The sequence below is a fragment of the Papio anubis genome, chromosome 6 (genome assembly GCF_008728515.1).
Source record: "Papio anubis isolate 15944 chromosome 6, Panubis1.0, whole genome shotgun sequence".
Lineage (NCBI taxonomy): Eukaryota > Metazoa > Chordata > Mammalia > Primates > Cercopithecidae > Papio > Papio anubis.
Genome location: NC_044981.1, coordinates 6,202,719 through 6,214,673, shown reverse-complemented (window position 1 = coordinate 6,214,673; position 11,955 = coordinate 6,202,719). Strand labels below are relative to the sequence as shown.

The 11,955-nt window shown below is 38.5% G+C and overlaps 1 protein-coding gene across 2 annotated transcripts in view; it reads left to right on the top strand.

Moving 5' to 3' along the window:
- F13A1 (coagulation factor XIII A chain) overlaps window positions 1-11,955 on the top strand; it is a 433,590-nt gene that overhangs the window by 254,145 nt on the left and 167,490 nt on the right. The window lies entirely within an intron of this gene.

Here is an 11,955-nt window from a genome sequence, read left to right as displayed (position 1 = left end):
TTTCTGCATACTGTCCCTTTTCCACTGACTATACAGTGAAATGAGTAGTTGTTTAATATTATAAAATTAATTTTCCCTGCCCAAGCCACAGTGAAAGCCAAGCAAAATACAAATAACCCTCTCAAGCAGAATTTATGTAATGGTTCCCAGAGAAACATGGATACCCTTTTTTGTTAATCAGCATTTCATTAAAGTTATGTTGAACTACTCTTAGAGAAAATAGACAAAAACATTGCAGCATATGTAACAGTTAAGGAATTAAAAACTGCAATATGTAAAGAGTAACACTAGTTAATTAGTAAAAACAAATGACCAATAATGCATGGACAAAGAATAAGAAATTCACAGAAGAAATACAGTTATTAGTCAGAAGCAATGGCTCACTCCTGTAATCCCAGCACTTTGGGAGGCTGAGGCGAGCAGATCACCTGAGGCCAGGAGTTCGAGACCAGCCTGGCCAACATGGTGAAACCCTGTGTCCACAGAAAAATACAAAAATTAGCCGGGCATGGTGGTGGTCACCTGTAATCCCAGCTACTCAGGAAACTGAGGCAGGAGAATTGCTTGAACCCAGGAGATGGAGGTTGTAGTGAGCTGAGATCAGGCCATTGCACTCCAGCTTGGGCAGGAAGAGTGAAACTCCATCTCAAAAACAAAAGAAAAAAAGAAAAAAGAAATGCAGTTATCTAATTAAGCACATTAACATTTGCTTAGCTTCACTAGTGCTAAGGGAAATTAAAGCAATGAAATATGATTTTTACAAAAATGGATATGATTTAAAATGAGTTTTGTCTGATAGTATGTTCTGATGAAACTGTGGGGAAACTAGTATTCTCATACATGCTTGTTGGTGCGTAAACCAATGTGACTATCTTCATGGGCATTTTGGCAATACCTATTAAAGTGAGAAATATGCATTCTCTATGTCCCTGCACTTTCTCTTTTCTGTATCTATCTCAGAAAAAAAAAATAGCCTTATGAGGTAAATTTAAGGACATGGTGGAGTAGCTGGCACGTAGTTAGATGCAGAAGCAAATCTCTGCTTTGGGCCTTAGTGTCCAAGTCTGGAAATAAAAGGGGTTTGATTATGTGATCTGTAAAGTTTTCTTTAGTCCTGAATATTGTGCATCTTTTACATAAACTTCAGTAATAAGTGGATGAAAACATTTTAAGTAATCTTTGACTATTGACAAATTCAGTGGTTTTATTTTTATCATTTTCTAGAGTAGTGATTCCTAGAGGTTAAATTCCTTTCTGTGGAGATTCTGCATTCTTCCTTGCATTGATGAATAGAAACTTCTCTAGAAAGAAGCAAAACAATTTCCAGCAAAATTAAGTATTGGTCAATCACAATTATTGAAGACTATTTACTAACCAAAAAAGCGCTTATAAACTGACTTGTGAGCAGCTGTTGTCCAGTGGGATATTATTGCTTATTGAAACCCTGCAACAGGAGAAAACGGGGTCCTAACATCTAGTTATGTGTATCTATTTTTGAGACCAACCATAAGAATTGATTTATCTTGAGCATCTTGCTTTGGGTTCTTAAAATATGTTATCCCAGACCTTTAAGTACTATGAATAATAAAAACTTCAGAGTCCTATCTCAAGATGATCCCTCGCTTGCAAAATAACTTTGTCCTGAAATCTCCCAGCAGAGCACCAGTGGAACTGTCTGGAACTCAAGCTGGAGTTAGCCATGTCTGAGTTGTTCTGCAGCCAAACCAGAATGTAGATTTCTTTTTTTGTCGGCTGGATCTACTCCCTATAGTCCTTCACCCTGTGTTACATAGACCAATTTTGTTAAAAGCTACTCGTTTGTTTTCTATGATTTCTGTAATAATAAATAATATAGTTTCATTAATCAAAGACTTTTCTTGGAGATCAAATTTGGTTCAGCCAAGAAGTATAAGTCATTTAAGTACAGTGTCATATGAAATCTCCTAAATGATGATCTGGTTTATAGAGTTTAAATATCTACTGATAAAATTGTAGACGCATATGCTTTCATAATCTAACAAATTGATTAACTCCCTTATTTTTGGAAAGCAGAAGAGCTATGAGAGAATTGTATTGTTATTATTTTTATTATTTGAAGGAGAAGTCTATATAAACTAAAGATCTCTGTAAACATCTACTCAAGTCTCTCTATTTGATTTGCTTTATGGGGGAATGATATTTTTTCAGGTAATAAGTTCAGAAGAAGTGGCTGATTAATATCAGATTTTTCACGTGCTTCGAAGAAGCCATTTAAAATGAACGGTTTAGGAATTTCACTTCTTGTAATGGGAATAAGCTTAGTTAAGTGAACTAACTGCTAAAATAAGAAAACATGCAAATCAACACTATTTGGGGGAACATAACAAAATTCATGGTGTCTACAAAATATCATTCATGATGTCCAGGATGCAATGCAGGATTACCATACATACAAAGAAACAGTCAAACATGACCCATGCTCTAGAGAAAAGAAATTAATGTTGACCAACTCAGTGATGACTTGGATATTAAAGTTACTACAGATGCATTTTAAAGCAGTTACTATAACCATACTCAATAAGATAAAGACTGTTTTAGTCATAATGAAGGAATACATAGGAAATCTCATATAGGAACATAGAGAAAATCTTAATAGGGAAAATAAAGGATCAAAAAGAAATTAATGGAAATTCTAGGGCAAAAATAAATAAAATTTCAAATAATAAATGCACTGGTGGGCTTAACAGCAGATTAGAGGTAACGTAAGAAAAAGATAATCAGAAACAGATTAATAGAAATTATTCAGTCTGAAGAACAGATGCAAAAAGATTGGGGGAAACAAGAACAGGCTTTAGTGGAACAATATCCACAGTCATAACATATATTTAATTAAGATCCCAACATGAAAGGAAAGAGAGAATGGGGCAGAAAAAATATTTGAAGAACTAGAGGCTACAAATTTTCCAAGTTTGGCACAAAACAAAAAGTGTTTATGTTTCATACTGGAGACCATATTCAGGTGCTTTCTAAGATAACTAAAAACTGGCCAGTCTTTATAAAAAGAAGGGATGTTATTCTGATTGCCTGATGGTATGTTATTTGAATCGCAAAGCAAGAGGCAAAATATGAGTAGTCTTTCAAAATGCATGATTTGGTGAAATAAAGAATATATAAATCAGATATTAGGAAGCAATTAGAAAAACCTAAAGCCAAAAAGAAAGCGAATGAAACCAAAGCCTTTATAATGTCAACAATAACAGGAAACTAATACTATTGAGCCATAATGATCTGTAAGATACTTCACAATTTACTAGTTTAAATTTCAGATTATCAAAGAACCACATTACAGGGGAATGAAGTCAACTGGGAGAGTTTGATTTGTTAGTGAACTGTAGTTGTATTCGGCTGTTCTCATGCTGCTGTGAAGAAATACCCAAGACTAGGTAATTTATAAAGAAAAGAGGTTTAATTGACTCACAGTTCTGCATGGTTAGCGAGGGCTCAGGAAACTTAAAATCATGGCGGAAGACACCTCTTCATGGGATGACAAGAGAGAGAATGAGAGACAGCAGGGGAAATGCTAGACACTTATAAAACCATCAGACATCTGAGATCTCACTCACGATCACAAGAACAGCATGGGGGAACTGCACCCATGATTCAATTACCTCCCACCAGGTCCCTCCCACGACACGTGGGGATTATGGGGATTACAATTTAAGATGAGATTTGGGTGGGGACACAGCCAAACCATATCAGTAGTACTAAAGTCAACTCACAATTTGAGAGATGGAAGAGACTGTTAGAAATCAACAAAGTCAGTGAGGACACTGAGGCCAGGGAGGGCTTGAGAACCAAACATGCCAATTCTCCTTCCCATTTGTGTAGATCTGGGAAAGTTAGTGAATCTTTCCATGCTTGGGAAACAAGTTTTTAAGAAAATTATATGAGGAATTTGGGCACCTCGTACAGAATTTTGCCCTAAATGTCCTCAAAGTTAGTGCCTGTCCCTAGTGATTTAACAAAGGCCGTATGTTTCTCTGGGGATAGCTCTACCTTCACCTGGTCTTGACCCTGTCATTCAGCACTCTTCCTCTCCACATTCCCCAGCCATTAAAGTTGCCTTCATTTCTTAGTTCCTGGGGTCTATGAACATACTGTTCCCAGAGAACTCAAATCAGGTACCACTTCTTTTTCTTTGTAACCCGGAAGTAGATCCCTGAAGAAGCCATTCAATCCAACCTGAAGCTCCATCCTAATTACAATATTAACCTAATTATAATACCCATCACAATGTCTCCCTTAATTATCTGAAAAGGAGGTTGTGAGGGTAACAGGAGGCCTAAAGTGGGAGTTACATCAGGTAGGTGAAAAAAGCACCCGAGAACCACTAGTGTTACCCTTACTAGCAGTGTGACCTAGTCAGAGCCCTTCATCTTTCTAAGCCTAGTGTTTTTTATCTAAAAAAAAATATGGGTCTGGTTATCTCTCTCACAGAATTCTTATAGAAGACAGATGAAACCATGAATGTAAAAGGGATCCAAACATGATCAAGTGTTATATAAATGTGATTTTGTCTTATTTGTTTATGAAATTTCTCGGAAGAGTTAACAGCACAAATCAAGTTGTGATCAATCACCGCTGAAACTCAATTTCTTTGCAGTATACTGCTTTCGAGAGGGTGCCCTCAGCATCTTTGGTTTATGTAATGACAAATTTTATGTGTGGTGCCAGATGTTCCCTTGTCCCCAAGTTCTGGGAAGCATGTCAGAAAATGTCAGAGGTGACCACTGGAAGACATTCTGGGTAACCTAGTAAAGTTCTTGGTATCTAAGACTTATGGCAGATGGTTTGAACTATTTGGCGCTTCATGTATAAGTCAATTAACATTTAACCCAATGTACTTACTTACAAAAATCTATTTAAGATGTAAGACTTTCCAAATGAACATTAAAAATTCTTAAATGAAATGACTAAACTCACATCGATAAAAATAATGTGGTTTTTAATTCAATTAAGATTTGTTCTCCACTGTCTTCCTTCTCTCTTAAAAAGTACAGTTGAACGGAGAACAAGCTGATTTTCTTACTTGTTTGCAAAGTACAGATGAGGGTCTGTCTTATTATTTTTTATAAATGATCTAGTTTCCAAGGTAGAAGCAAAATAAAGATTGAAGGCTAAGAATAGACATGTGACATTGTTGCCACCATTACTGAGAAATTAAAAGAGACATCTTTCAGTTTGTGGGACAAAAAAAAAAAAAAAAATCAAATATCTGGCAGAACTCAAATTATGTCATGACAGAAAGAGCTAAATTCCAAATTGACATTTATTATCTCCCTCAATTTTATTTGGTTTTAAGTTATATGTTCTCTTCATTTATTTAGCCATTTCCAGGTGAATTTCAAATCTGTCACTTTCCTTTACTGGACACACATAAAATAAGCCCTCTGAGATTCTAGATCAAGTGGACACATTGCAGGTGAATCACTCTTAGGATTTCTACCATGGCATGCAGAGTGGGTGCAAAAGAAACATAAGCAGAAATGGGTCTGACGCGGTGGCTTATGCCTGTGATCCTGTCACTTTGGGAGTCTGAGGTTGGTGGACTGCTTGAGCCCAGGAGTTCAAGACCCATCTGGGCAACACGGTGAAACCCTGTCTCTACTAAAATATAAAAGAAATTAGCCAGGCGTGATGGCATGTGCCTGTAGTCCCAGCTACTTGGGAGGCTGAGGCAGGAGAATCGCTTGAACCCAGGAGGCAGAAGTTGCAGTGAGCCAAGATTGTGCCACTGCACTGCAGCCTGGGCGACAGAGCAAGACTCCGTCTCTACAAAAAAGAAAAAAAAAAAAAGCAGAAATGGATAGTTCAAGTACAATGAAATAGAAATGTCAGATTTCTATTTGATTATATAAAAGATCAACTCCAAGTGGCTGGAGCAATAGAAAATGTGTTGGCTCACACAACTCAAAGTTCAGAGTAGGGTTGGCTTCCTTGCTGACTTAATCCTGTGGTTTGGGATGTGTTTTTCCTGACAGTCCTTGGACTCAGCTTTTCTCCACACATTAGCTTCACCTCTAGGGTGGTAGAGAGATAGTACTAACACTTCAGATTTTGCATTTTGCACCCAGCCGAGTTCAAAGAAAGAAAGCAGAGTTATTTTCAGAAGTTTTTGCAGAAAATTAATAATGAACTTTCCCAGAATCCCTGATCTTAGATTGCCTAACTTAAGTCCCATGCCTATTTATGAGCCACCAATCGCCAAAGGAAATTGATTACCTCCAGGCATGTGGTTCTCATAAGAAAGATACTAAGGGAGAAAGCAATAGTGTCCCCAGTAGGCGTTATGAAGAAATGACAGCAAAGCCCTCCAGGAATTCCTAAAGGAAAGAATAGCTGCTCGTCATTATACTAATGTCAGATATTGAAAAGTTTTCAGAAATAATCTATTCTAGCCGGGCGTGGTGGCTCATGCCTGTAATCCCAGCACTTGGGGAGGTTGAGGCTGGTGGATAGCCTGAGTCAGGAGTTTGAGACCAGCCTGGCCAACATAGTGATACCCCGTCTCTACTAAAAATACAAAAAAAAAAAAAAAAAAAAAAGCTGGGCATGGTGGCGGGCACCTGTAATCCTAGCTACGAGCGATGCTGAGACAGGGGAAATCGCTTGAACCTGGGAGGCAAAGGTTGCACTGAGTTGAGATTGCCCCATTGCAGTCCAGCCTGCACAACAAGAGCAAAACTCCATCCAAAAAAAAAAAGAGAGAGAGAGAGAGAGATAATCTATTCCAATTACTCAATTTATAGAAAAGGAACTCAAGACAAAAAATAAATTGAGTTTCCCAAGTTGCACATTCGAAGGTGGCACAGCTATGACTCTGACTTAGGTGTTATTTCAAATCCATTGTGCCTTCAACACCAGGCTATTATTTTTTTCATTCTGACTAATAAAAACAAAACCAAGGCATATAATTCTAATTGTTTTTTCATTGCTTTGGGATTCCAGCAGCTGGTGGGTACCATAACTTGTAGAGGGGAATGGTAAATGCAGTTTATGTGATAGAACTTGTTTACAATACCCTTTACTTTATCTTGAGGATATAGATTACCTTTCAACATCTTGGTCTTGTGTAGTTGTTTTGTTCCTTATCAATAAAATTTTAAAAGGGCAACCAATGTTCCGAAAAAGAACTATAGTACTTGGGGAACAAAACTGTATTAATTTGTGATGGCTGTTGTTTCATAGCATAACCTTCTGTATGTTATCGAACCGGGTTTTATTGTGAGTGGATTATTTGGCTTTCATTGTTTGGTTGTGCAAAACTTTACAGTTATTAGGAAGAAGTTTCTGTTTTGAAGCTTGTGCTTAATGGGTTATTTAATTGCACAATATTTGCAGTGAATCCCAGGATAACATTTATTTTAGTGACCAACTCTACGTTTAGAAGGGCTTATACTTCATTATTCCAAAAACAGCTGCATACAGTTTAGGGACTTTTTTGGGTCCATGTCCCTGAAACAGTTTTCTGGGATGAAGAGATTCCAGTGGGAAGCCTCACTGGTGTTCTGCTTCAGGCCAGTAACTCAATCTTTAAGGTAAATCTTCAAAGTCCAATCCTTACTGTAAAAATCTGTTGCTGGCAGACCGAGCATTTTCATCTGGTCTGTGACTGCAGGTCTCTTCCATTGTGATCTGTGATTTTTGTACTTTTAGTAGAGACAGGGTTTTTCCATGTTGCCCAGGCTGGTCTCGAACTCCTGACCTCAGGTGATCTATGTGTGTGAGATTTTAGTGTTTCCACACAAAGTGACATGTAAATCTTTTGGAGACATAGTCCCATCAACTCTCTTTCTCAAATTCCCACAAAGAGGTTTTTGTTTTCGTGAGAAAACAATTCTAATGTTTTAATAAAGTGTTCAGTTTGTACATATATTAAACCATAGAACCTAAACATTCCTTTTTTTTTTTTTTTCTGAGACTGGGTCTCCCTCTGTCCCCCAGGCTGGAGTGCACTGGCTTAATCTCCGCTCACTGCAACCTCTGCCTCTCGGGTTCAAGCGATTCTCCTACCTCAGCCTCCTGAGTCACTGGGATTACAGGCATGTGCCACCATGCCTGGCTAATTTTTGTACTTTTAGTAGAGACAGGGTTTTTCCATGTTGCCCAGGCTGGTCTCGAACTCCTGATCTCAGGTGATCTGCCCACCTCGGCCTTCCAAAGTGCTGGGATTACAGGTGTAAGGCACTGTGCCTGCCAAAGTTTCTTTTTTATCCCCTTAGTGGTTTTCCAATGAGTAATGTTACCATTTCTAAATATTTGATGAAGGCGATAAAGTGGATTAGTCCTCCACACTTCAGTGACTTGTGGATTTACTGCCAGTTGGGAGCATTTCTGTCCCAGGAATATCAAAATCAGTGACCTTTTGGATGTCAATTTGTTTCTCCATCTGTCCCACAGTAAAGATGTGAGAAATTGGGCTGATACTATTGAGCTGTGTTTTACCTCCTTTTAGGTGTCGACATGCTGATTCCCATGTACTGCGCTGCTTTGGCAAATTTTTTTGTATGCTATCTCTCTTCACTAGAGTGAAGATAGCTCACAAGTGAAGGATGCATTAATAAACCTTAAGATTTGTGGCTCGTTTCCTGCCCCCTTTTTTAGTATATAGTTTCTTCTAATATTCCAGTTCTTTTCCCAACCCAAATAAAATTAACTATGTTTTCCTAGCTAAGTAACGTTAATTCAGTTACAATGCTACACACTGGAAAAAGAGTAATGTTATAGGAAAATGTGTTTCATTTTCTCAAATTTTGTCAGCTTTGTCATAAGGGGAGTTGGACCAGTATAGCCTATATTAAGAACAATCTGTGAAATAATCTTTTATACTTGTCAATAATCAAATTAGAGCTTGAAAGGGACAGATGTAGTCTTAATAACTTTCAGAATCATGTCACCTGTTTAAATTAAAGGGAACTTTAACCAAGTAGGTGGGTTGTTAACTCTTGGTATTGTTATAAATCCTGATTTTATGTAATGATTTTCAAGCCTTTTATTTTTGTGTGGGTCGATGGGAAGAATGGCTATTAGCCTATCTGCATATGGTCTGTGCTTTCTGCATTTTATCCTTTCTTAACTTAAATCTAATATTTATATACAACATACAAGACATCAATTTTATTTTAATTTAAAAATTTTTTAAAATTTTTACTTTCCATTCAGGTTATTTCTTCTCTCTTGCTCAGAGACTGATGGTTTACTCTCTGAATCTGAACCTCTAGTTCTCTTGGTCTCAACCCTGAATGTGCACTTCCTGTCTTTGTCTGTCTGGTATTTAGGTTTCTAATATGGATCATTCTCTTGGCCACCACACTTCCCGCCAAGCTCAAAGATAACCATCCCAGATTTTAACCCTTGAGCCCAGTGAGGCATTTCAGGTTCTAAAAGTCACCTGTACTGATCCGTTTTGTCTTCCCCTTAATTATAATGGAAGCCTGAGATCATGTCTTGCCCCAACAACGAAGTCTACTCTAATCCAATGAAAATGTTGATAAAAACTTACTGGGAGCATGAACTGGTGGCCTGAGAATAGGACCAGCTCACAGACAAGTTTTATTTAGCCAGACATGTATTTTAGAAAAATCTGAGTGTGTTCAGACAGAACAAGGACTCTTGGGTTTGCGTACGTGTTCCTGACACTCAGGTGTCCTAAATCAAACTACATTAACATTACCTGTTTGTCCCTAAACGTATTTGACATTGTGACAGTGAAGACTGGCTTTGACCATCCAATTATTTTAGGTCACCTCATTCTGATTTTATTTTTTTTAAGAAAATGCATCCTTCTATCATTTCTAAACTGAGATTTTCCAGAGGCCTTACTTCCAGTATCCTGAGTGTATGAGCAGCTCTAACTCACTGAAGACTGTGACCATGATGAGCCACTGTTTGAGACTCTGGCGAATACGCTTCTGGGTGGATTTAGGCAGTCCTATATGGCATGAATGCTCCTTCCATCTTTTTAAAGGACAGTGCAAAATTTATTCCTTGATACTTGATTATTTTGGTGTTTTATTAGTTGTGATCAGGCTTGGTTACAAGTGATTAAAAAACAAGAATAACAGTGCTTCTTAAAAACTGATCAAGTGTTTATTTAACTCTCACTTAAGAGACTGAGGAAGTGATCCAGGGCTGGAATGAGCTCAGGCTCCTTCTAATTGGCTGCATCATACACCATCCTTAAGGCTTTCCCAGTGTGATGCACATGGCTGCTTTAGCTCCAGCCATCACATTCATGTTCCAGCTAGCAGAAAGGAAAATAAGTCAAGAAAGGGCACATCTCCACCTTTTAAGGACTCACGCCAGAAATTTCACACGCACATATCTCCTTTTATATCCCTTGTTTACAGTTCAGTCATCTGGCTGTAACCAGATATAAGAAAAGTTGGAAAGTAGGATTCTTCTTGCAGCCAAGTGCATAGCTAAATACTGGAGGTTCAAATACTATAGAAGAAGAAGAAAATGAGTATCGAGGAGCAGCTAACAATCTCTAATTTCAATATACAAAACAGAATCATTATTTCAATAACTTAATTCTTCATTGTTTATACAACGGTCACAAAGATATTTGTTTTCTGCCCAGAAAAAATAAATGCATATGCTCGAACACACCCAACATGCCTGAATTCAAAGGTGAAAAAGCCCTAGCTCCCAGACGTATTATTTACTTTAATAATATCTATGATTATTGTAAATGAAAAATCTCTGCTATGGATTTTTTAAATGCCAGAATATTTTACGTTGAGTGCCTATGACCATTTTAGTATACTGGAATAATCTGATATATGACGGATTTATATGTTTAATTTTTTCCATGAGAAATGACTATAAGTGCAACAAATAAGCAATTCTGAAAAAAAAAAAAAAAAAAAGAGAAAGGATGGCCCAACACGTGAACTTCTCATGAGGAATTAAGTAGGTGCTACGGCTCACTAGACCTCCTGGGAGCCACCCCAAGAGGAGTTTCAGAGAGCAAAAGAAATGGGATAAATAAACAGTGGTGAGCCACCTGCAGAATTAGGGAGGTGGCTAAAAGGTTATGTGCCATCAAAGAGCTGGTCGAGAAGCCTGAAAGAAGGCCATCTCTGATGGAAGATAGAAGTTGACTGTGGCCAAAGCAGCTGCCGACAGAGGGTGAGAACAGAGAGTCGTCCTGCAAAGCTTCAATGTGGTGTCTACGGAGCATTGCTATGGAGCCTTTTTAAGCGCTTGCTGGAAAAAGCGGTGACCCCACTCAGCTGTTTGGGGCCACGAGCCTTTAGGATGTTAGCTTTGGCAGCATAGACCCCATCTGCAGAGTTTCCATTTCTAGACACTAGCAAAGGGTCCAGTGCCTGCATCTGCCTTCATCCAAGGGGATCCTGCAGGTCTCCCTCTACCTTGGTACTTGGAAGCTTCTGCAGAGAGCACTCAATTGTCCTTCCGTATGAGGTCAAGGAGAGAACTGTGAGCCCTGGTCCTTGACGTCTCCCACACAGCTTTGGTATCTCCATGCAAGCGATAGCTGTCACCCTGTGAACAGCGATGGAGCCTGAAGATTGGGCTTCACTCAGGAGCAACTGAACCAATATCTGCTCCTCCAGGAGAAGTTCCTCATCGTCAATCTGAGGGATGAGAGAATAAGTAGAACATAGAAGGGCTCCTGAGTGCTCAGAAAATAAGGAGGGACCTCTCAAAAGCCATCGGTGAAGTGGAATGAGGCTACAAGCCCATATTCTCAAAAAACAAAAAACGAAGAGGAAACAATATGAAAAGATAGATGACATCAGGACAAACCCCAAAAATCCAGAAACAAGAGGGTGAATGTACAAACATCAATGGCCAGACCATATATACAAACAGAACTACAACCCACAGCCAGCAGCAACCTGCCCTGGAGACTGTGTCACCTCTACGTAGCCAGCCAGGAAGCCAGCG